The sequence below is a fragment of the Lagopus muta genome, chromosome 4 (genome assembly GCF_023343835.1).
Source record: "Lagopus muta isolate bLagMut1 chromosome 4, bLagMut1 primary, whole genome shotgun sequence".
Classification (NCBI taxonomy): Eukaryota; Metazoa; Chordata; class Aves; order Galliformes; family Phasianidae; genus Lagopus; species Lagopus muta.
This window is the reverse complement of record NC_064436.1, coordinates 34833519-34860671: the sequence shown is the minus strand read 5'-3', so window position 1 is coordinate 34860671 and position 27153 is coordinate 34833519. Positions and strand designations below refer to the sequence as shown.

Here is a 27153-nt window from a genome sequence, read left to right as displayed (position 1 = left end):
CTGGCTTATTTTAAGCACGTCTTACAGAGCCTGTGGGCTACATTTCACTGTAGCTTTGTCCAAAATCAAGCTAAGTTTAAAAATATGTATAATTGAAAGTGATTTATAAGTGCTTGGGTGGCAGCGACAGGGCAGACTGAAAGACATTAACATTAATGTGTATTTTGGGGAACTTGGAACAAAAGTAATGCCTTATCTTCTATGAACTGCATAACTTGTATGAATTACTCAGTGCCCACAGACTAAAAAATTTTGCTAAAGGAAAAAAGGTAGCCCTCTATTTCTTTTGATCATTGAAAGAAACGGGACTGTGCTAAGGGGAAAGTGAGTCTGGCACATTAAAAATCATTGCTAAGGAAAGCACTAGTGGCCAGACCACACTCGTGATTCAGTCAACTGCCTGCAACTAGGCAATAGGAATGGTTTAAATTCTCAGCTTTTCTGAAGGATGAAGCTTTCTCCCTGCTCATCTTTGCCACCATATGAAGAACTGAGAGAGCGTCTGGCAATGAAGAACACGTTAATCATGTTATTGTGACAACCACAACTGTTATGAAACAGATATTCTTACAGCACATACTAACCTCCCCTGACACTTTTTTTTTTCCTCATTCAAAACCTGTTGAACATTCACTTCAAACACACTGAGACACATCTCTAGAAAATCACCGATGCCCGGAAGAAATCTGTTTCAGGTACGTGCAACAGAAGCTGCCTGTAATACCCTAGTGGTATTTATTGTCTGGATGTACCTTTGTTCCCAAATCTGAAGTCATGCAAATATTTCTCAGAAAAGATGTCTTTGAACAGTCTTCAGGAACAACCAACTGTAAGACAAAATGTCTGACTGAAACATATATATCTTTGATTTAGCTCTATAATTTATTCTTACCTGAATATTTACTCTTTACAGTATAAAGCGATAAGGAAATTTTTGAACAAAGCTGAGCTGAAACACACACAGTGTGAAATTATTGTCAAAGCTAATATTTAAAGTTTTCAAATGTGCTTAACAAATATTACAGAAGCAATGTCTGTAGAATAATGTGGATGGACAAAAATAGGATTGCTTTTGGAACACTTTGGTCTAGGAAGAATTCCTAGCAGACTGACTCTTCTCCTAGAAGAGACACCTTACTGGACATTGTGAAGTGTTATAACATTATCTGAAAAGGCATTAATGGAAGCAGGGTCAGTCATTACCTTCCATGGCCCTACAGAGTGCACGAGAGGGCTTGCTGCTGAACATCCAACGCGGCCTACAATCTCCACTCTGGGATGATGAATGGCGTTTCTGCTCCATCACTTGCAAAATTTCCAGTCTTTTCATACTGCCATTATACTGCATTTCTGTTAGGTTAAATGGAAAATAGCTGTGCTACTCACACATGTTGCACATTCAAACATTTAAATGTTGGTAATTTAGTCCTGACTGCTATAGTTGGTCATTTTGAAAATATCTTCTACAGCCACCGTACAATTATGTAATTATTTGCCTGCTCAGTCATCACAGGCAGGAAAGTATAAAAAATATAAATTTTGGCAGTGAGAAATCAAAGTCAATATAGAAAACCAAGTGCTGTTCACTGGGCTCATAAAGCTAAATCACATCTGCATCTTCACTAGCACTGCATTGCATGGCCTGACAGAAGAGTACCAGGAAAGTGTCAGGGATCCAGACTCCTAACTATTCTTCCTCCACTCTGCTCATGAAGTTGCTGAACCCCTTTTACAGCTGAAGATGGAGCCTGGCTAGATTTTGTCATGCACTTAAAAGGTCCATAGAGAGGCAGTCCTAATCATAATGTGCAAGGACAGTAACGATGTTACTCTGCCATTTGCTCCTTTACAGCAAGTGGGACAACCCCATTTTACGTATTAGACAGCGGATTTGCTGAACGCTCAAATAGGGATAACACAGTATTACTGGAGCAAAATGATCTTTGTAGCTTTGATGAATACTCAAAGGGATGGGAACAACTGATGACAAGATGGTGCAGAGAAGAATCTCTTCGTAAGTCCATTAATAGGCTCTATGACAGGGACTACAGTAAATTCAATTTTTTCCAACAGTATTAGTCTAAGTGTAACTTTCAGGCAAACTTTCTACAAAAGAGAGAAATAAAAGAGAGATACAGGAATGAATAAAGAAGAAAAAAAGAAAGAAAGAAGAAGAGAAAAGAAAAACAGAAAAAGAAAGCTTAACGAAGCAAGGACTCTCTTCCAAACTTTTGTAGAAATGCCTTGCTGCTGAAGATACTAGAGAGGACTCAGTCTAGCAGCCAGAATGTTGGAAAGCAGCTTAGTGTTGAAGCAAGGCAACTGAAGAAAACCTGCTCTAAATGTTAAAATCTAATAATTCTGTCTTACAGGGAGAAAGAGTCAGGAACCCAAAGTAAATATCCACTTGTCATAGCAGCAAATCACTAGGTGTCTGCTAACTACAAGTTTGAAAGATGCCATGGAGCAAGCAAGGCAGTTCTAGGTGTATTTGATTAGTTTAATAACTGAAGAGCTTGAGTTCTTTCCTAGAGTCAACAAATTCAGCAAAGAGCCTCTACATTAATTGCAACCACATCATGTTCTTTTAGAATATGAGAAACACAACAATCCCTATAAAGACTGTAAAACAGCCATTGTCATTTGGGGATGCTATTAATCAATGCATTCTTGTGTTTTTTGCCTTCACAGCTCCCTTGCCTAGATTTCAGTGTAACAGCTCACTGGGTTTTAACTAAAAGCAGAATGGCCATGTACAGCCATGCAAGAGGCTCAGTGTTTTCATTCCAGCACTCTGAATGTTTACCTCTGACCCCTCCTGCCAAGGGGTGACCCTAACATGTCCGCAGGCATTACGAGCACTACAATGAGCAGTCCCACAAAAAGGATTGGAAATACCTCCTTCATTCTGAGAGTACCTTCCACATTTAGACACTCCCCACATTGTTGCTTTTTTCTCCACTCCTAGAAAATCAAGAGATGCTACAAGAGGAGAGAGGCTAAACTCTTCTTGCACTAACTCAAATAGGCTGTTTTTCTATAAAGAACAAGGCTAGGCTCCCAGGCAATAGAAAACAGGTAGAAAGAGGGAGAGATGACTAGTGTCTCGCAGTGCTGGTACAAGCTAAACTACTTTGTACTTCAGTTCCTTAGAAATTGATACACAGGTTATAGCGGACCACAGACAGGACAGGCGTGAACAATATCGCTTTGCAAAAAGCTTCAGATACCATGCTGAGCTGTATAAGTGGGAACACAACTTGCAAGGGAAGCTATCTCCTCACTTATCTGAGCAGCCACGGTAGAAGCCCTCAGCTGCCGTACTGTGTCTACTTTCATGCACCATACTGCAAAGATCACAGACTATCCTGAATTGGAAGGGGCCTGTAAGAATCATCAAGTCCAACTCCTGGCTCCACATAGGACCAAAGATGTGGTTTAATGGGGGGAAGAAGCCAGAAGACAGAAAAAAATATCATTGAACAATACAAACTTTGAGGAAAAGTTGACTATATCAGAGATTTTCAGCCCGAAGAAGAGTGGACAAGTGAGTGCAGATAAGTCTTGATGGATCTAAAATGCTGCTCCAAAAAAAGGAACATGTTTATGTTCTCCATACGCACCAGGGAGTAAGACCAGAAATTATGTAAAAGACAACCTGGAATACTTAAACTCAATATTAAGGCAAATCTTTTGTCATTAAGAGCAAGCATTTGCCTAAAAAAGCTGCACTCTTGTCTTCACTCCTTAAACAATTAGGGTTGTTTTTTGTTGTGGTGGGTTCTTTGTTGTTGTTGTTGTTGTTGTTTGTTTTTGTTTATTTGTTTAGTACAGATCTCATGCTTTAGGGCAGGAAATCAGATTTAAGGCCATCTCAAAATTCATTCTGGTTGTCTGACTGTACAGCTCTGCAACCTTCACTCCCAAATTTCCCACTCACCATTTTAATAGTCTTCTGTATCAGCTTAAACTCCTGCACAAACCTCCCAGGAATGCTGAGCAGATATATTTGCACTCCCAAGACGTTCCCTGGGAAAGATAGGAATATTAGTCATTTAAGTTGAAAAAAAGGAAAATAATAATAACAATAAAATACAAACAAACACAGAACAGAAACCAACAGTGATCAAACAGGATTGTTATCTCATTGAGAAGTAAAACACGAGACAGAAAACACACTTGATAAAATAAGGTAGGGGCAGGCACTCCAGTAAAAAAAAAAAAAAAAAGTTACAACGGCGATAGATGTTCTGTTAGCAAGCTGGAAGAAAGCAGACATGTTCCATTTCTCCATAAAGCTACTATATACCCTTGCTGGAGCAGAGAAGTAGAACTCATTCTACCAGCTTGAGTCACAGCCAGCGTAGCGGGGGCTGCTGTTTGGTCCGTGCTGGATATCTTCACACTGCACTGGCTGATTTAGTGCCACTGTGCTTTGCAGCATCAGTAGCTGAAGCATTTTTCCAGACACCCAGAAAGCAACTTTGTACGTTAGAGGATACCTTGGGAGTGCCTTCTATATCCCTCCCTTTTTGTTTCTTTCCTTTTCCTGATAAGTAAAGTAGGAATTATTTAGTTCAGATTTACTTCTTACGACCAATCTGTTAAAGAAGTCCTCCGAGCCTAGCAGCCCATAGCTGGGCTTCAGTGCTCTTATCACAGAAACATGAAGAAGAGGACGAAAAGGATCTCAGTTAGCCATTTCCCACCCATAAATCAGGCAGGCAGAAAGAAGACAGCTGGGTAAGACAAGCCTGCAATAGAGTTGTTCTTCCATGTGGCTTTATGGAGCAGTTAACTTTTATTACCTGGTAATTACTATGTGAGATTTCAGACAAGCTGACTCTACAGCCCACATGACAATGGGGTTGCGTGGGCAGCTGGCTTGCGAAGATCCTGCTGCAAGACTGATGCTGCAAAGGGGGAAGCTGGTCCATTGGGAAAACTGAGTCCAAGAATATAGCTTGGCTATACATTGATACAGTTAGTACAAATACCAGCTCTCAAGGCAAAAATAGAAAATTAAAATGGAACCTGCAAAAAGAATACAGTGAATAGGAAGAAGGTATCAGATGCAGACTTAAAGCACAGAACAATAAATGTAAGAACAATAAGGCCTGGATAGCAGGTGAGCAGGGACTGGGGGACAAAAATGTGCCCATGAACAGAAATGCAAAGAGCCTCAGAGCTGAGATGGGAAGGCTAAGATCCGTGCTGCAGAACAGACACTTGCTTATAATGAGACCACTGTAGCTGGTCCAACAGGGAGCAAGAGAAGTGAGAAGTGAGTTAGAAGAGGAGAAATGACACAGGGAATATGCACAATTCTAAGCAGAAGCAGTATACTCCATCATACAACAGCTGTTGCTTTAAAACTTTGGGTACTACTAGCAAGAAAATTGTTTGATATATTTTTCTTCATTGTTCATTACTACAATACTACTTCTTCATGTAGGCAGTAATGCAGAATATTTGTGAACAGAACCTGATAATACTTGAAGGATCAGTAATAGCAGTTTTCTCTGTGGAGGCATGGATTTTTCTGAAACGTGAGCATTTTGGGGGACCTCAGAGTACTTTCAGTGAACAGATGCCAGTTGATTACTTAGTCGACCGACAGAGATGTTTTGATCCTGTGTACCTGTTCTAAACTACATTTAAACCTTAAAGATAAAAAGATATCAAACAATCCTAACCCATGTGATAAACAGATGCCAAAGTTTCCTAGCTCTTCTGTTCATTCTCTGCAATAAAAAGCAAAAGCTATGGTTGATTTACTGTGCACTCAAATGTTGGGAGAATCCAGGAACATGTGGGATCAGTTTAGGTCGGGATCAAAACCCCATAATTTAGCAAGAGAGCAGCTTCCAAACTAAGCTCATGTTTTTTCAGCCTGTACTTTTTGTGCAGTTACTATGTGCCAGTACCTCGTAAATGTCCTAAGAACTGAAACAACCCTATTCTTCATTGGTAGCAGCTTTTGCCTCCCTAACTTAGAAATACCCATTCTAGCATAATTCCACATCGGCAGTCCTTGCAGCTATTCAGTTGCAATCTGACCTCCAGGTCTGATGGCAGCTGAGCTGTTAATAGAGTTTTCTCATTGCCAGTAAGAGAACAGAATCTTCTGTTTTTCGTTTTTGTCTAACATCTATCTCAGTTCAGCTAAGACCTCTGCTCCCCTGTAGAGTTGGCCAAAGAGTGGGAGATCTCAGGGATAAGAGCAAGACTCTAGTTCCAGCAGAAGTATGTGAGAGTGAGGAGTAAGCTACAAAAGCAGCTAAAAGACTCTCTCTCATGAGTTGCTTCGTCTGTGTAACACAGATAATAATGCACATTTGAAACGTTTTGGTTTCTGTACTGTGTGCTCATCCACATGGCGTTGTTAAAGTCTGGTTATTTCCGATCCCACTGCATTAAAACAGCAAGCTCAGAAGAGTGTTGTGCAGCAGACAAATTGGACACGCATCAGAGACCCAACTTGAACATATTTGTTAGAGGAATGGTGCTTTTTGATGAACGCTGAGAGCCAAAAACTTGTCTTTATCACAGAAGTTGCTGTCTGCAGGGGGAGGCATGGCTGAGAGCAGTGCTGGGGGAAGAGCAGCCAAACAACTGGTATCTCACTCAAACAACACAGGGACATGCTGCGCTCAGGAAGTGGTGGAAGAATGAGCAAAATCACACCACAGACTAAATCAAGAGAGACCTCTGCTCTGCTTTGTACAGTCTACAGCTGTTGCGACACCCACAGACTTATTTGAAACGTAAAACATGAGCTGAAAATGAGCTGTTGGAATATTTTTTTGTTGTTGTTTTCTTTCTTTTTACCATTTGAATGTGTGCAGAAGATATTCTCTGTGTATTGAATGGTTTCCTAAGAAGAAAATTACAGAGGCAGGAAAAGTACCCTGGGATTTATGCAGACAGTGCATTTTCAGTTTCAGGAAGGAAACTTTGGCAAGCTGTTACACGCGTTCACAAAATGGTCTCTGAAAACATCTGAGTGGGGAGCGCCATGATATTTGTGGGATGCACTGAAAGGCAGCCAACATGGCAAGTATCCTGGGTGCTTCTCTGACAATAATGAGCTTTATCAAACTTTGGCTAGTGATGTCAAAATATTTTCAGCTTGTAGTCACGAAATGGGCAACAAGCATACAAGCTCACTGCTTCGTGCTAACATATGTTAAATCTCAAGAGATTAAGTCCTCATCTGCTTCCAAACTATGTAAAAAACGTACCTTTTCTTCCTGCCCATGCTTTTGAAGTGCAGCAGACCAGACACAAGTTACAGCTTCACAGGACTTCTACTCTCAGATATTTCTCCTTACATAACAGCTTCAGTGTAGACCTGTAGAGGAAATCATAGGCAGTTTTCAGCGCGTGTAGCAAAACCAAGCCTTCGTTGAACATGGATTTGTTGACATGAGCAAAAATGCTTTGACAGACTGATAACTGAGAAGTTCAGAGTGTTGTAACAGGGACAGCACAGAACCTGTAACTAAAGCAGTTTGTGCTTCCCTGAAATAAGCTGGGCAGAAAAATACCAGATTTGACCTAAACTTTCCAAGACTGTCTTTGGACCTGGTACAATCGATTACAATGTAAATTATTCACTGATGATGGACAAAGTTGAAATAAAGCACAAACCTCTTGCTGGTACTGATTTAAAGAAGGAGCAGCGCAACACTTCTGATAGCCTACTGCAGTCCTAGTGACATTCCTAGCATTGTCAGGTATTTTGTGAATGTGGCTTTTCAACTTCAGAAATGAGACAATCTATAAATTGAACAAGCTGGATCTACCAGTGATCCTACAGCACTTCTGCCTGCTTTAAGTAAATAAAAAACAAAACAACATCCTGAATCACTCAACCCTCAATCACTTCTCTAATGAGCTATAACGTATTAAATCATAGGTATGAGTCAACAATATCATACTGCTGGGAAAAAAATGGAAGACCATTCCGGGAAAAATAAACGAATAAACAGCAGTATCATCTGTAAAGCACATGGCACACCACCGGCACTCAGCTCAGTGATGGGAAGCATGTGACTTGGCTGCAGGCACCAGAAGTTCAGGAGGATATGATACAGACAGGGTAGAAAAGAACAGAAATAAGGATGTTGAGGAGTCGTGGAAAGGTGGCTTATTAGAAAAGGCTGAAGGACAAGGGCTGTTCACTCTGGGATATGAAAAGCAACCCTCAAGGTATTTTACAGAGGTCTGCAGATGTGTGGAGCAGTTAAGAAGAAAGGAGTAGTTTGTTTTACACACTTTGGCCCCTTAAACAACATTAAGCTCAATGAAGACCGACCAGTGCCAGAGACACAAGTGAGCCAGCACCCCTGCTGTGACTTTTACTGTATCAGGAATTATGAATTTCTACAATATTATTTAGCTACTTTCCTCTCAATCTGATAGTCATAAAAAAATCATCTCAATCTGATAGTCATACATTCCTCGTATTCATGTAAGTATTTGCTCTGAAGTTGCCTTCCCTCATGGCCAAAGCAAGAGAGTGCTCAGTGCTTCCTCTTCTGGTGCCCACCTGGCCCTCAGCTTCAAGCTGCTTCACTCTGATCTTCCTCTTTTCTGTTTGCTGTTATGAGTTCATTAGTGGTTTGCATACCTTTGTCTCAGCCTGCTCCTCCAGCTGTTGGGAAATACGCTGGGTCCCCATCCTTGACCCAGAAACGTTCTCTGCTCAGCACAGCTAAAATAAGAAAGACTTGATTGTTTCCATAGACTGATCAGCTCTCACGTTAGAATCATACAATCATTAAGGTTGGAAAGAGCACTAAAATAATCCAGTCAAACCATGAAACCCCTGTGAATGCTCTAAATCACGTCTCTCATCGCCACATCCACCCTTTTCTTGAATACCTTTAGGAACTGTGACTCTGACTCCACCATCTCTCTGAGCAGCCTGTTCCAGTGCATCACCTCCTTTTCTGAGAAAAAATTCTTCCTGATATCCAACCTGAATCTCCTCTGGTGCAGCTTAAATGACCTTGGATAGATCACTTGCTCTAGAAACACAGGTGAAATACACTGTATAGGAATGTAAAGTACCTAGAGTTTACATAAACATGGAGCAGCAAAATGCAAAATACAAGGCATCCAGTTTGCGTTCTAATGGGAAACACAATAACACTGTTAGAGATAAAAGCAAAGGAACAAAGAGAAAGAAAAGAAATAAAGGAATTTGTGAAAGTATCTAGGACATTTCTATAAGGTTAGACCTACAGCGGTACAGGCCAACACAGGCACCCACGAGTTGGACACAACCACATTCCCATTAGTAGAACACACACAGGAGTCTGCACACACACAGTGTGTCTGCTAGCACAGCAGGAGCTTAATCTGGAGGGCAAGTGAAAAACAAGTGAATTACACTTTTTAAAAGTACTAAGTCAATCACCCTGGAGAGTGGAGGTTCAGATCTATAGAGATCATTGTAAATCCTTTCAGATGAAGTAAATTTGTTCTAACCTACATAAAATTAAGCTGTGAAATAATCTAGGAGAAATTACAAATCTGTGCACGGTTTATTCTTGGTGTTCTCAATTCAGCATCTACTCTGAGGCTCCACGTCCTGGCAGACATTCGTGCAGTCCCCGCCACTTCCAGTTCTTTCCCCACCACCACAGCCCTTTTAAAGAGTGAGGCACAGAATGCTCCCATACACAGAAACAGTACAGATGTTGGAACTAAATGGAAACAAGTGATTCAGAAAGGTCCTGGCACTCCTCCTTCTGTTACCCAAATGCAGTCCTTGTGCATGTTTGTAGTACAACTGAGCCATCTTAAACAGCTTAACATGTATTCCTGCTATGTGGCATGGTTCAGTGTTGGCTGTGCAGGGACAAATAACTCCTAAGGAGATTATCTTGAGCAGACAAACATAGATGACAGCCAAAAATTAAAGAAATTCTGTCTTTCATTTCTACTTAACATTTTGATTGATTTATTGTAAAATACATTTCCTTTTTCTTCAATCAACATCCCTATCAACAGCACTTAAATAAATATATGTACAATTCACAGAATTGTAGCATCATAAAGCTTGGAAAGGACCGCTAAGATCACCCAGTCCTACTGTCAACCCATCTCCACCATGCTCACTAAGCCATGTCCCTCAGTGCCGCATCTCTGCATTTCTTGAACACCTCCAGGGACAGTGACTCCACCATCTCCCTAGGAAGCTTGTGCCACTGCACCACCACTCTTTCTGAGAAGAAATTTTTCCTAATACCCGACTCCTGGCATAAGCTTAAGGTCATTCCCTCTTGTCCTCTCACTGTTACCTAGGAGGCCAATTCCACCTCACCACAGCCTCCTTTCCGGCAGTTGCAGAGCCATAAAGTCTTTCCCGAGCCTCCTCTTCCCCAGACTCCCAGCTCCCTTAGCCACTCCCCATAAGACTTGTGCTCCAAATCTTTCACAGTTTCCTTGCCCTTCTCTGGATGTGCTCCAGGGCCTGAATGTCTTTCTCACAGTGAGGAGTAATTCTTGCTGTAGTAAAACAGTTTTAAATGCTTTGAAAAACTATTGGCTGGCACACAAAGCCTCACGTTGGCTGCAGTTTCAACCAACCATCTGAGGCTGTCTGTGCAGTAAGCATATGTGCGTTCCAGCAGGACCCATGGATATCCCCCTCAATAATGAGAAAGGGCCCTGAGGAAATGCTCACCCATGAGCAAATGTGTCCCAACTGATCTGCTCCTGACACCAGTTCTAGCAAGCTGTTTCTCAAGGGTGTGTTGTTTTTTTTTTTTGCATGATGCAGAAGAAGTATGCCAAGAAAATATCCTTAACCGAGCAAAAGCTTCCTACAGATTGGGAACAGCAGGATAGAAGGGACTCAAAGAGAACTACACCCATGGGAGGTTGCTCTCATCCTATGGTAGTTGAAAAGACCTGGAGCAGCAGCCTGAGCAAGCTGTTCAGCTAAGAAGACAGCTAATACCTTTGGTTTCACACTCACCGGTATTTTGAACATCTGTAATAATACAAAAAAAACTCCCAACTTTCTAGCTGTAATAAGCCAAGAGAATTGTTGCCAGTTGTTAAAGTTTTCCTCTGATCATAATGCATTTTCCTGTCTGAGTTTTCTCACCATGACTTTTTTTCAGAAAGAGACTGCCTTTCTTTTTGCAAACCAAATCATAAGTCTTTCATAAACTGTCCCCCAGAAAGCTATTGGCAGCAACTGAAAGGATTTTATTCTTGTGTAAAGGCAGAGCAGTGTTATTTCTAAAGGAGTATTTTTTAAAATTTATTTTTAGAGGTAACATTTTTGCATTTAAATGTCCTTCTACCAAGTTAAAATGATTCCAAGCATCTCCACTCACCTGAGTATTCCATTTTAAATTTGGGGAAAACAGAGAAAGGGAGCAGGTAAGGAGGGAAACAATTGAAAAAAGAGAAATCTTCTTCAGAATCATGTGTTGATAAACAAATAATGGAAAAATATTTCAAATTTTCAGTGCGCAAGTACCTCAAGTTCCCAGCAAATCTGTCAATGACAGAATGGACAAGGAGCTGAGAACTTTCTTGGAGTCCATTCATAACCCTATGTTTGCATTTGGCAAACTGTCTCACTGTTACATCTCTTCCCCTTTAACATGAATATTATTCTTGTATTACACAAAAAGTATTGGTTTTTAACTGCTAATCTTCCAGCATTTTCTGTATCATTGGAACAGACATAAAAGTTTTCCAAAACTTGCAGAAAGTTGTTCAGGTATTGAAAACATTTTATGTAGTCTGAGTTTCTTCTGTATTTTAAATGACTTGCACTACTTTTAATAGCATGAATTTAATAGTTTTCATTATCTAGAGCCCCCTATTTTAAACAAAAAACATAGGTGATAACATTCTTGTATTCATACCAGGCTGCTCACGGAGGTGACAGTCTTTGTCCTTGGAGGTTTTCAAGAAAGTGGTGGATGAGGCATGAAGGAACAAGCTCTAAAGCTGTCATAGGCGTGGCTTGAGAGTAGAACTAGACAATCGCCTTTCCAATTTTAATGATTCTATGATAACAACATATATTACTTTTCCTCTGTGTATTTTCATTTATACACCAACTATGTGTTGATTCTTGAAAGGTATCCACAATTTCTCGTAAGGGGGGCACATTATTCAAGTTTATTCTAACTGATGCAGTTGTGACTTTTTAACACAATGGAGCTATTCATACTAGGGAACCACACTCTGTGCTGGATCTCAAATAAATACACCAACTCAGCTAATGTGAATGCTAGTATTTCGCTGAAACTTTTTATTAGAATTTCGTCTGGGCAAATCCTTCATCACAGCTTCATCAGCCTTCTGGGGAGAGCAGAGATTCCTGTGGGATGCTTAAACCCGCCCAGGTAAGTCAAAATCCATCTCTTCCCAAACAGAAGAGATGGATTCATCTGCAAAATTTTTCACTACCTATCCCTACATGTCTTTCCCCACTAATGACAACTTGAGCTGAAATGAAAAACACAGACCATGATAGTCTTGTCTTGGAACCTTTAGAAATAAAAGCAGCTTTCAAAGTGCAAAGAAGCAAAAAGTAGGTTTCAGTGGAACTTCTAATAGGCTGTGAATTACACTTGCGCTTAATTAAATTACTGTACTGAATCCGGTTCTGAATTAAAGTGAGATACTCTTCTGTGTTTATTTTGTTTGGATAATTAAAGACAGTAACAAAACAGGTCTTTAGAGCTAAGGTAATCTGAAGCTTCAGCAATTAAATTTTTGTGTGCTTAAGCACCCAGCACCAGCAAATGCAGGTATAGGTGAATGTTGTTCTTCAGCTGCTCCCCTCTACTATGAAAACAAAAGCAGAAAATTATTGAGAACCTACCTTACTCATCCGGAATAATCTGGGAATACTTTCTTTCAGGCCATTAAATGGTCTGTGTTCCCCCTGGTACTCGTTTTCTGGGCCCTCTGAAGGCAACAAGCAGGAGTATAAGCTATTTGCTTATTTAACTAAAGAAATAGGAAGATACGTTGAAGAGGTTGCTTTTTCTTGAGAGAGGGATAAAATTTTATATGGACTTTTATCAAACCCAGTTCTCATCTCTTAGGCTCCTCCTTACTGTCTCAGTCAGTTTTGAAGCTTTTCTATACCAAGTGTTTTCTAATGTGCCTTTGCTAATACCTATATTTATCATCCACTACGTCTATCTATTTTTCCGACACTCCTCTGCACAACAGCACCTTGCACGTTATTTCTGGTTTCATGGGAGGAACCCCATGAAGACTGGTTTTAATGAAGCAGCCTCTGCTCTCCCACAGGACACACAGAGGAATCATAAACCATTTAAAGGAAATGTTGCAGCAGCAAATCCTGAAAGGAAAACATACCTGGCTGGTTGAAAGGCTTCATAAAGTTTCCTGCATGATGTTATCAGGGAGTTCATCCATCCCCTGGAGGAACTGTTTCTTGCGCTACCACAGTCATACAGCCTTCTTGTGAGTACCAGTTGAAGTGGCAGTAAATAAACTATAGAAACAGAAAAATACAGGGCTCTTTCAAACTAGCATCCCCTCAAGATCAGGGAGGAGAATAATCACCACAGAGGAATCGTTGTTTATTGTCCCTTAGCCTTACAAAAATTTATTGGAAAAACACAGACGTTGAAGGGATGGTTGAGAGGAAAAAAACTTGGTTCCAAAGACTGCTTTCTGTGGCTTGATATTTCTAGTACTTTCTGGTCAAATTTCTTACTAGAGTCCCCTAGTTTTCTAAAACTGTAGAGTGACCCAACACCTCCTGATTATTGCACATACAGTGCACAGTCTCAGGATTATCGTTCTCTACAGGTACATTAATTTCCTTCCTTTTCCCATCTATAGACAAAGGTACTCCCTTTTCCCCAAGTGAGGAGTGCTGATTACTTTCCACATTGCAATCACAAGTTCCTAAAGGCAGTTAATGCTGTATGAACAGTGCCTTGCAAATGGCACTCTCTGTTTTGGCACGGACTCTTTGGTTTTGTTGTAGTACAAGTAAAAGTAGGAGACATGAGAAATACTATCAATATTCAAGTGATTGAATTTATAGGAAAATATAGTGATTTAAAAAAAAATATTTACTATGCTTTTAATATACTATATCTGCATTACTACACTGTTTTCTGCATTGTCTTCTTTATCATTTTACCACGGTATTCACAACAAAGAAGGAAGTGAGACTTTGTTAATTTTAAACCTACTTACTGTAATTTTAATGAAGATAAACCAGATCACTCAAAGTGCTCATTAATTTTCAACATAAAGGTTAGAGCAGTACAAGCAATGAGCAATTATAAGATGAGATTCAATTTATTTATAGGAGAATACAGTGGTTTTAAGAGAGCGATATTTCATCCAGATTTTTTCACTTCAATAACTCTTCAGAACTGCTTGGGTGTTAACCCAGGATAAGCAGTAGTCATTACGTTACCGTGGAATCTATGTTTACTACTTTATCAAAAAAATGCTTGTTTTTGCATCCACGGTGATGAACATACTTTCCACATTTATCATTTTATTGGTAGCAATTTTAAAATGTGCATTTATCCAGTTATCAATTTTCCTCACATCATAACTTTTGGAAGTCTTGGTCTCTGTTTTCAACATCAGCTATAGAGACATTCAGAGTAGTTCAAGGGCAGAAGGTGCAGAAATGAGTGCCTATAACATACTGTTCTTTCTGAATGTTTTTCTAGACATAACATGCCTGTTCTAATATACTGGGAAAATACTACGCTGACTAATAAGCCTTGCTGTTACAAGGCTATATGAACTTATTACTTTAAAAAACCTCTTCAAACACATTTTATATTTGCTGTCCACTTTAAGAGTGTGAATTACCTGAGATCAGATAGAAGTAGATCAGATGGTCAAGATATGTTGTTTTGTCCCACAGCTACTGGAGAAAACACATTTTTGTCAAAGAAACCATGCTGCCTGAGGTCAGTGTCAGAGAAATATATTCAGGACTCTTTACCTGAACCCAAGACTACCAACCTTGATTATTCATTAGGAGGCACTGTAAATTATTCAAATTAATATGGGTCACAAATCTGCCAAAACCTTACTAAATTCTATTTATATGCATTATAAAATCTTTCCAACGTCTTGTGGAAAAAATTACTTTTCCTGTTAAAAACATATTTGTAACATGGAAATGTTTTGTGAATCATATTTGTCAGCTACACAAAAGGCCACCAATTATATTGCTCTCACGACAAAAATTATGCCTTTTAGTGTTGGTATCCTAACAAAACTCATACAAGAATAAATCGTTCCATCTAGAGAAAAAAACAAACATTTGCAAATTGGATTGAAGCTCTTTTGCTTTGAAATGTACAATAAGATGCCTTTATGTCATTCCATTGCACATGAAAACAAAACACTGCTTTTACCAATTTAGTAGTCAGTTCTGTTCAGTAGGTCCACAATATAACACAAAGCTGCATTTTTCTATTTCTTTCCCTAGAATACGTATCTTTAGTGGTAGCATGATTAGAAGGTCTAAAAGTCTTTTACTGAAAGAGTCAGCATTGCTCTTTTAGATGGCCAGTGTTGTTTCTGTTTGCACTATATAAATATTGCCCATGAGTAGGGGCCCAAAACTTGGAAGAATCTCTTAAACTGCTGATTGTAGTCTTCTGCTACCACAGGTAGACAATCTGCTTTTCACTAGTATCACCAAAAAAAAAAGCAAATGAATATATAGAAAACAAATAGGAGCATAGGATCTTTTGCTGTAGCACCTATCTTACCATTTTTTGGACAGAACCTTCTCATTTTAGCCAAGGGCTAAAACTGTTAGTTTTTATATGGTTGGTTAAGCATGTTATCTACCATCCTACCTGTTTCAGAAGATTCTCCTTTCATTCTCCTCATCTTCCCTGTTCACTTCTCAGAATACATTCTAGCTTGAATGAATCTTTCTTGCAAATCGACAAGAAAAATGGCACAGCCATCCAAGCATACGCTTCCCAAAGGCTGCTATGTTGTATGTAAGAGGGTGTTTCTGCATAACACACACCAGTATCACTCAAGCATTTCACCTGCTGCAAGGAAGTCACCTTCTTCTTCTTGTACTCCAAGAAGAGGATGTTCTATTATTTTTAGACCAAACCTCACAACATGAAGTCATTATTTCACCAGTGCAAGGGCAATTCCCAGGATACTCTGCTATTCAAAATGATCCCAGTTGCAGTATACAATTGTGGCTGGTAAAATACAAGAAAATCTTCTTTCAACGACTATCTTTTTCACAACCTTCCTGTAAAATTTGCTAATTCCTGCTACAAGGATTACCAATCTACTACAGTTAATGAGAGAGAATACAACTACCTCAGTATGGGACTTTCTGTGAGTTGTTTTATATATTGTGAGTCTGATTCTAGGTGCTTGATTTGAAGTACCTGAAGTCTTATTTTTCCATGTTAATAAGCACCACTACTCATAGTGGCTGCTGGAAAGTAGCAGCAAACATCCTGGTGTGAGGATGAGTGCCTGGATCACGAGCTGCCACCCTGGCTAGCAGCACTGACATCTGCACTGTGCAAATCTCTGTTTACTGAATTTCAAACTTACAAAGACAAGCTCACTTTTGGCTTGAGACCAAACCCAACCATTTAGACTAAAAGCTGAATTTTTTTCAAGAAATGAGATTCACTGGCCACTTTGCTCTTTTGTTATCATCAATCATTTATTTTTTGCCAACCTTTTTCCCTATTTCAACCTCCATTAAGAGTAGCTGCAGTAATTTCAAGTGTTTGTGTGGTTTGCTCAGCTGTTTCAACATTTCTCACCTCAGCCATCTTTTCTCCCTGTGAACTCACATCCCAGAATAGCTCTGCATCAGAGAAAAACAACCATGTGATTGAAAGCATTTATACCTTTCATAATTAATGAAAAGGCTTGGGAACTTCTGTTCATCTTAAGACTAGAGGGAACTATGTTACTGTTGTCAGAGGCTGAGAGCTGGGGGAGTTTGGTGTATAATGTGCTGTATGTAAATTCACCACAGAATCATAGAATCATTAAGGTTGGAAAAAACTTCCAAGATCATCTTGTCCAACCGTCTACCTACCACCAATATTTGCCCACTAACTCCTGTCCCTCAGTGCCATATCTCCATGTTTCATGAACATCTCCAGGAAGGGTGACTCCATCACCTCCCTGAGCAGCCTGTGCCAATGCATCACCACTTCAACTCCCAGGGATTTACTCTTGCCAGTTGTACAACAGAAATAACACCTATCTTGAGGTGTCTTCAGACTTCCCAGCAGAAATGCCACCTAAAGGCACACCGCCGTTACTCACTGCAACCTGCCAAATATCACAGTCACCTGGTACTATTCACAGCACAAATGTTCTTTCTGGTAGGGAGCACGTGTCCCTTAACATGAGTGTGGAGGTGCTATGTGGGCAACCTATCTCAGCACTGTGCTGCCCTGAGAATTGTGGCATGATTGTCACTTTTCTCCAAGAAATCTGCTTTGGGATAGCAGGACTCTAACAGTTAGACCTGAAGAAAAAGACTTTTTCCCATCAGTTCTGAGTAACTTGGTGCTATAGGGTAAACAAATATCAGCAAAGGAAATGTGATATTCAGGTTATTTCTCAACACCACACTTCCGTTTCATGACACAAAATATTTTAAAAGTGTCTCTTTGAGGAAGATCCTATCATCTAAGTATTATTTAATTTGGCATTCGATGTTCTCTAAATTAATATCCACAAACCATTTTACTCATAGTTAACTAATTAAATCTACTGACAACCCTATCTTATTTCCACCTGCAAAAAAGGTAAAATTCATCAAGTATTTTCAAGAACATTGCAGATGAGCTCTGCAACAATTTCAGCAGGGACCTGCAGAATAGTAAAAAACAAACAAACAAAAAGCAAACAAACAACAAAGAAAAAAAAAGAAAGAATAAACAAAACAAAAAACCAAACCAAGTCTCAATAAATATTTCTAACAAAACAGCAAATTAGTAATAGCTTTGTAATAGCCTGAATCATTCATCCTTCTTCATCTGAAAATATCTGAGAAAATTGCCTGAAATTATGGCTGCTATAAGTGAGCTACAAGTGAGTGCTTTCAAGCACCATCCTGGGATCTTTCAGATAGAATTTTGTCCATGAGATGACAATGCATCCCTTGAAAAATTAGTTCAATACATTCAGATTTCTCAGAAAGATACATTTTTAATTTCATGAATATTTCCTTAACCAGTGTGAACCTTTTACCTAGCACTATGCATTTCTGAAATACTGGACTGGTTTCAGTACTACACATAGTGGAGAAAAGTGCATCTAAATTGATGCAAGTCCAAAAAAAAAAAAGAAATTCATTCTCACTGATACATGGTATTTCTGAATGCTAGAAAACACATCAATTAACAGCATGTGTAGAGACTTAAGCTTGAAAGTATCTGGAATGCCAACTAAACATGTTCAGTTGCACCACTTACCTAATATCTAATGCAGACATATATTGTCCAATATTTCCCCTAGCATTTTGTCTCCAGGCAAAACTTTCTTCCTTCTTCTTTTAAATCAGAATTTAAAATAAAGAAAGAAATAAAATAATAAGAACACCCTCAAATCCACAATCACTATTATTACTTCTTCCTATAATAAAAATAATAAGAAGAAATGCCATTAACTCCTTTAGTGGTTCTCACCATCATGTATACTTCAACTTGTGGAAGACACTGCAGACAGCTATCAGAATTATGTCTCTGTAGTGCATCCAACCTTTCCATCCATGTGAGTTGGCTACAATAGGGACATTTGTCATATGGATTCTAAAAAGGAGAGGAAAAAATGAATTTCAACAACTAAACAATTATTTCTTCAATATGACAGATTTCACAAAGTATTTTAAGCAATTCTAATCATTATAACCCCATTATCCATGCTTTGTACAGCTGTATTCCCATTTACACACTGCACTCCTAATGTAATTTCTGAGTAATTGTGCACAGTGCATTGAATCATAGAAAGATTTATACTATCTCAAGAGAAACCAGAGTATTGAATCTAACCATGGCTCTACCTTCCTGTAGCTGGAATATGGCAGCAACAACATGGCATGCAAGCTTTTCAGAGATCTGGGGAAGTTCTGGAAAGCAGCAGTCTCTTATGATACTGGATGGGATCAGCTTGCATCATTACACAGTAGAGAAGTGTAGCAGAAATGACTTTCTTTTAAAGGATTACTGCTGGATATGGAGAGATCTATTATTTTTGGCAGGTTTCAGGTGGGCTGTGCATAGGGAAAAGACACCCTCCTTCTGCCCAGCCTTGGAAGACAGGTCAGAATGTGTGTCTTCATGAAGAAGCACAGATGTGTCCTGTAGGAACTTAGAGACCGAGAGAAAAAAGAAACAACATTTTCCTCCACCAATATATTGGCATAAATATAACTATAATGCAATCTACTATCCTAGATATAAAATGAAATCATTTAAAAAGGACTGAATCCTCTGTGGATTTTCTCAGTGTATCAGCATGAAGCTATTTAGGCCAGATGTTCTAATAATTCTGATGCATTAGGAGATGCACAGCACTGTAGCCAAGTGTTAGCACACTGAACTATAATGCAAAACATGTAAAGACACTGACTTCCAAAGTTATTAGAAGTTTTCATTCTAACCACTTTGCTCCCTTAGCAGCTATGTTTTCTTTACAATATGCACTTATGCTTTAGAGCACATAGAACAGCTAACAACCCCTCCCATCCCATCAAAATCTCTGCATTCCCTGGAAGAACACAGAGGGGCCAACTTAGGACTGATATAGGAGCCTTGCAGGAATGGAAATCTCATATCTGAACAACAATAGCATACTCAAGGCGGACAAGAGGCCAACGAGCCACAGCTGGGTACCACATGAGCAGGTGAAATAGCGATGTTGAGATTTTTGAGAACACCAAGACAGATTGTTTCACTCCTTAGTAATCAAGTGCATCTGTAATGGATTTAAGTATTTGCAGAGGTAGTTTTAAAGATATTTAAGCAGGTGCAATTTCTACGTTGGAACGGTCTAATAAAGAGAAGTAACAGTAAAGAAAATATCATAGAATCATAGGATGGCTTAGCTTGGAGGAGACCTCAAAGATTACTGAGTCGCAACTCTCTGCCAAGGACAGGGCTGCCAACCACCAGATCAGGGGTCCCAGGGCTTCATCTAACCTGGCCCTGAGCTTCTTCAGGGATGGGGTATCCACAGCCTCTCTTCATCGCACAAAAAAAAGGCAAGAGCATGTCCTTAGAAGGATGCAAGAAACAGAGCATGAAGAAATAGATAGGCACTATATAGAAGGATAATGTGGGGGGATACCTTGCCCCGAGAGCCCATTCAGAAAAATCCCTGTCACTATAAATTAATTACTCAGGAGCTGAATATATTTCAGAGCTCATTTCTGCACTGTCTACTTGCCAGGGTGTTAGCTGAGAGGTCTGTGACTCTTCAAGACCTTGTCAGCCTTAGAGGACAAAATGTGATCCAAAATTAACATAAAAAAATTACTGGGATTTAGAACTTGCCATCACAACTCTTAATGCATTTTTTTCCTAGAACACACCTTACACTTCAGACAGGAAACCAGAACTGAGAGTTGCAGTAACTTCCATTGCTTCAAGTGGGGTTTAATCTATTTTCTTTCTTTTTTTCCCCTCCTTAGTAAAATATGCTGAAGTTTCAGTTACATCCGAGCTTTCTCATGCTTTTTAAAAGGTAAGCAAATGTTTCCGGATTTACATATCAGGGCCATATACAGTGCACTGATGCAATCTGCCATAAGGTATCACTTCAACTGTTGATACTCTGATTATCCTCTATGGTAAATGGAGGGTTTGTTTCACTTCCACAAGACAAATGTCTGGTAATCAAATTTCCTGCATGCCACTTGCCAACTATTCTGTTCCTTTTTTTCCCTCATGACTACACAAAAATTTGTGATTAAACTGTATTAGGCATAATTACTTCAATTCACATTTCCACCTGCTACTTTTACTCAGACATAATATGGGGGTTTAAATTATTCAGATGAGAAACCTGTATTTAAAAAAAAAAGAAAAAGAAAAAGAAAAGAGTTTGTAAAGATAAAGCAGGTGGCAGAATTAGTCCTCCACTGTTATAGAGTTAATCCCAAACCTTGCATTATTCACAGATAATTTAAACCACTCTATCCTTTTTAAGTTGGATACAGTCCTGGATAGCTGTTGGACAAAAGCTGATGACATCTGTAACTCCTAGATAGTTCTCCTCTCTTTAACAACCAAAAAAGCAAGCATTTAGCATGCTCTAGATTGTTCTATATTGTTTCTAAATTGCTGCTCTACAATTTTAAGTCTGGTTCTTGCATCATCCATTTCATCCTTATCTACTTGGCAGCTCAAAGGTTAAATGAAGCAACGATCTTACAACATTCTTTAAATCACAGTAACATAGGTGGTAATGAAAAACCTTAGTCTTGAACTCTCAAACTATGAAAATATTATCAAATAGCTATTACTGTCATGCTTACTCATGAATCACAGACTTGCAGACAATTAACGACTCGTGTATTGTAACAACTCTGAAATGCTATTGAAAGCTTTGACAAAAAGAATGAGAAAGATTAATAATAAAAATGCATATTTTCCAGGGGTTACTCATTTCCTTCCTTATCACTTCTTGTCTTGTATGAGCTCTAATACAGAAGTACCTAAATGACTCTTTAAGAAACAGAAAGCTCCACTGGGAAGCATGCCAAAAATCATGGCCAGAGACAGGCTTCTGTTGAGAATCCCATATTAATGTGCAGAAAAAAACCAGCTCCACCTGCAAAGGCTACCTAATCTCAGTTCTTAAAATCCTGTTCATGCTACTTCAATGGCAGTAGTTCTTGCAACTTGACCAAAATGTCCTCTGAGGAAAGAGGTTGTTGTCAGAGGATAAACGATTCAAAGCCACTACCCAAGCACCTGAGTGCTTCATGCAGATATTCCATGCATGTTTGTTACTCAACAAAAGCATTCAATCTCCATGTCAAATAAAATCCTTAATAGTGAAATAATAGCGTTAAAATTGTAACTATTAGTCGCTGAGATCCCGCAAATGCTGAAGTTCCTTTCTCTATGGAGCTATTAACTAGGCATTGCCTTTCTCTACACAAAGAATAGATAGTACGGACCTTGTCAGAAACCATCGCTTGCATTATCCAATTCCTACACTTCATTTTGCAGAATTGTTCTTTTTCTATATCATTTTCACTGATGTTTAGCTATCTCCCAAATGGCTCAGAGAATCCACTTTGCTTAAGTAACTTCAGTTTCTTCCAGAATTCAATTGTTACAGAAAAAACTAATAATAATAATAATAATAATAATAATAATAATCCTGATATTCTCTTCTCTTTTTTGGCTTTGTATTTGAAACAGTGAGAGAAGCATAGCAAAATGCCTGCAGAGGAGAAACAACAGCTCCAATGGCCAAGTGGGGAGAAGGTAACAGAATAATATTTCAATAATAAATCACCCAAAACCAAATAAAATAAATCAATCACCACAGCTAATAGACTGTTCTGTCCATTCCTTGTGCAAAGATCTCTTTTCTCAGAATTCTGTCATAAGAAATGTAACAAAATGTTATATATTGTTGTATATACATGTTACAAAAATGTAATTCAAACATGTTTATGACTGATGCCAACATTATTAGCAGGCTTCAAAGCTCATGTGTTTGTTGTTTGTTTTTTGTTTTTTTAATCAGCAAGACTATGACTGGTTAGTCCAGAGCCAACTATATTTATTTTTAGTAGCTCTTAGGTTACTGCAGTGCTTCTTGAAATAAAATGTATCTCTACTTTACTTGTTTTCAAGTGCTGGAATTCACTGCTGAGTTGATGCAAAATTCATTCTACCAGACTTCTTGCTTTGTTCATAAAAATAATTAAAAAAAAAAAAAAAAAAGGATCTCATTAAGTTTTGTATAAATAAGTTTTGTATAAAAAAGCAATGCACATGAAGGGAATGCCATTTATCATTGCAAAAAACAAAAAAACAAAACAAAACAAAACAAAACCTTGTGCAGTGATGGGAGTAAATGCAGGAACCCAGTTTCAGTGTATTTGTAGTGGTTTAGGTGTAGCTGATCCTGTCCTGAGTGGGGTTACCTCTGTTCCTATTTTAAGGATACCTACCTTTTTTTCCGTGCGGGAAACAGCAGCATTAGACAGATGAAGACGAGTGCTCACCGCATCAATGTGGATATCTTCCCACAAACTATTGATCTGTTTTGGCCACTCTTGGGACTTGAACAGTGTCATTTTTTTATTCAGCAAGGCAATGTTAGCATTCATTATAAGCGTTTACGCTGCCAGCAGCTATTTTTGAGAGACTTCAAGATCAATTTTTGATGGATTAGTTGCAATATTAGATCTGATGTAGAACAGTTAAAGTTCCAAAATATTATTCCACTGTGGTTCCACAATACATCATAGCAATACACTGTTGCAATTATTTCTCCCAAATTCTGTTAGGGGTGTGGGTTATGAAATATTTCTAAAAGAAATGGGAATATAAGTCAGAGACATAGTATTTAGCCGGTTTCTTTTCTCTCAGAAACATCAACAGAGAGGGTTGACTTGACATAGCAGCCTCTCCTCACCACAAATCCATGCTTACCATATTGTGAAAGACAGACTTGGCAGCCAAACACCACGTTATGACATGTCTTCATTTCCTCTTCCTTGCCCCTGCCCACTTAAGGATTTGGCAGATCCAGTAGGAGATTGCTCACCTGCAATATGAAATCCAGGACTGCCTTCCTGATTGCTCTGAGGACAGTTGTTTACATTCCATTCCCACCACTAATTTCTTCTTAGTATCCTTACTTTATCCTAGGAATGGCATCACTACTTTTCCTGGCTTTCCAAGCTGCCTTTCTTGACCCTTGCTCCCCCACTCCCAATTATTTCGTGAGCACAAGCAGCCATCCTTGTTCAGCATTTGATCAAACCCATCTACCAGATGCTCATCTGCTGTCACATACAATTCATCCCATTTCAACATCTGACACAGTTTTTCACAACTATTGGTCTACAAGCTCCGCACTGCCCCATACTTCCCTTCCCATCCCGAGTCTCTCTCCATCCATCTGTTTGTCACTGTGCCATGACATGTAATCATGACATGTGTCTTTCCCCACACAGTTCATGCAAGACACACAAACCTCCTTAAGGGACTCATCTCTGCCTTAAGCCAAGCAATAACTAAAATGGGCTTGTCATCTGCATCTCTTACTCCTTCTAAGATGATCTCTCTCTTCCTCACTGTGTCCTGAGTGGACACACCTCAGAGCCAACACCAGCAGAAGGATGACTCCACTGACCCTCACTAAGGCTGCTGCACTGTGCAGAACCAGTCATACGAACAACTGTATTTCCCCAAATGCAAATACATTTTTAAGATCAAAACTTACACTTTGAAATTTGGCCCAGCAAAATATTGCCTTTTCATAATATTCCTTCAGTTCTCATGGGTTTTTCAAGGGCACCACATCTTCTGCGCACACACAAGCTCTACAGGACGATGATTAATATGACCACATCAGATCTGCCAAGATCTGCTAGTACCTGCACGAAAGAACCACGTTACAGAATCATAGAGTCATTTGAGTTGGAAGGGACCAATCAAGATCATGTAGTCCAACTGCCAAACAAAAGAAATTAAAAGCAAAAACTCTGTCTCATGTGACACTTTCTTTCAAAATACAGTACAAACCATATATCAGCATAGCACATCAGCTACAACTTAGTTTGATTCCCTGGTTTACTCTCCCTGAAAGAGAGAAGACAAGAAAAAACAAAGATCTGCTTCTACAAAGATAACAAAGATCTACAAAGATAACTTCAAATTATTCTGGCCTTTAATGAAATAAAGGCTACATTTAAAAACAAATAGGAAAAGAGGCAACAATCTGGATGTAGTAAAATTTTACTCCCACTAAAAACAAAGGGACATAAGCCCAGTAGACTTCATGATGTGTAACCGCTATCACCATGGATGCCATTTAGTTAGGTGCCATTCCCCTAGGAGAAAAGTACTAAGGCCACATACACTGCACAGCTTTCCAATGCAACAAATGGGCACTACAGGCAACAAATGGATGCATACAACAAAGGGAAAATTTCAAAACAAATACAAACCATGCTTATTTGAAGTTCAACATTCAATACAATTGTGTATGGTACTCATTAGGCAGGAGTAATCTCTGTGGTACTTTCTACAAGGAAAAAATGAAGTATCTTATGACCGTAGAATTATTAAGCTTGGAAAAGACCACTAAGATTATCTATTCCAACCTCCAACCCATCACTACCATGTCTACTAAACCACATCCCTCAGTACAAAGCAATGTTGAAACTGTCATCTGCTACATGCATTCCTTTGTTCCTGAACATCATTGCCTTAACTAGAAAGTATTTTCCTCTCCAAAGGTCACCTTCATGTTGCTTTCAGTGCTACCAACAGTATACATGCTGCTGTCCTGACTGAACAAAATTCACCAATATTGGAACGTGCATGCTATCAGAGAGCTTATGTAATCACACAAAATGAAATAAGAATACAATTGCAACATTACTTAAATCAGGACACAAAATTATCCAGTAAAGGCAAAAGAATAGGTTTTCTAGCTCACTGTCCTCATGAATGTGGTGAAATAATGCTCTGGGATCATGTGTGGGATCACATTTGCTGGCAGAGTATGGCAGACCTAAACCAACAATAAATGAGATATTTATTTATTCCTTTTTCCTTCTCTCTAAGCTGCCTGAAATAACAACATTGGTGACTATATACTATCTCTTTTGTCTGAACAAATGTCTGTTATGGAGCCAGAAATGTCAGTATAAAAATCAGCATTCTTCCTTACATTTGGAAGGAAGCACCTCATGCCCATCTTCTGTCATCCAGTGTTAAAATCCTTTGGATAACTTTTGAATGCTCATACCTAGGTTGTTGTAAATGCAATAGCCTTTAGCATACTGAGAATGACATTCCTGAAAACTATAAATTATGTTTAATAGAATAAATAATCCCAAGTTAATAGTGGTAAGCAAGCAAAATGTAGAACCTGTCACTGTACTGAATGTATTGCTTTCATGATTCAGTGTATAAAGGAATTCAATTTCTTAAAATTTAAATTAAGCTGCCGCAAAACATTTATGTTGTAGTGTCAGAAATACAAAGAATTCAGCACCCTAAGGAACTGAGCCCTACTTGGTGCTGAAATAAAACTGCCAAAGTTAGGGGGGGAAGCACCTTTCTGTTGGGCAGCAAGTGCTGGCTGTGGTTAAGGAAATGATACCGAGCTACTCCAATCCCCAGTACAGCTGCCTCATACAGGATGAGACTGAGAATGCAAGTAGATGGAAATGATCTGAGGTTACAGGTGTTCAGCATCTGGACAAAACCAGCAACTTCCAAACATGAGAGCTGCAAAACTGTGTCATATGTCTTTTAGTCTTCTGGAAAATAAAACATCTCATTTAAAACAATGGAACCCATAATGGATTTTTTGAAAGAGATCTGCAGGAGAGCTTTCCAGAGCATAATTCGCACCTACAACAAAGAGTTAGCTTTTACCAAATCTGATATAACTTAGTTCTCTTCAACTTCAGCATCCACATCTTTCAAGTGTATGCAGGTTATGTTCATATGTCACTGTCTGGGAAATATTACACTTTTCCAAATTCTTTTCATCAATCAGGTCTACAACACAGATTTTCCAAAGCAATATTGAAAACAGTAAATATCAATGAAACTAGTAAAATGTTGAAAATACAGAATTTTTTCTTTTCCTATAGAGAGTCTCAGTACCTACAGTGGCTATTCTTTGTGACAAAAAATATCACGTGCATTTCCTCTGCTGCTGCAATCATAACTGAAAAGCAAGACACAGTACTTACTGCAATTCTTAAAAACAAAACAAAACAAAACAAAAAAGAAAGAAAGAAAGAAAGGAAAAGAGGTTAATTTCATTTGCAAATCATGAATCAGTTTGATTTTCTAACAATAAAAAGATTATCAAGAAACTAGAGTTATCATGCTGGGAGAGCCACTACCTACCAAGTACTAAATC

At 38.9% G+C, this 27153-nt stretch overlaps 2 long non-coding RNA genes across 2 annotated transcripts; both read right to left on the bottom strand.

The window, feature by feature from the left end:
• Positions 1-955: 955 nt before the first annotated feature.
• LOC125691971 (uncharacterized) lies at positions 956-12948 on the bottom strand. The gene is made up of 5 exons (XR_007376381.1): positions 12869-12948; positions 8636-8719; positions 7245-7354; positions 3941-4029; positions 956-1350 (listed from the first exon to the last, which is right to left on the bottom strand). It is a non-coding gene; the product is annotated as an uncharacterized LOC125691971 (long non-coding RNA).
• Positions 12949-18710: 5762 nt separating this feature from the next.
• LOC125692419 (uncharacterized) lies at positions 18711-24587 on the bottom strand. Its single transcript, XR_007376643.1, has 3 exons — positions 24490-24587; positions 23694-23808; positions 18711-18827 (listed from the first exon to the last, which is right to left on the bottom strand). It is a non-coding gene; the product is annotated as an uncharacterized LOC125692419 (long non-coding RNA).
• Positions 24588-27153: the final 2566 nt, after the last annotated feature.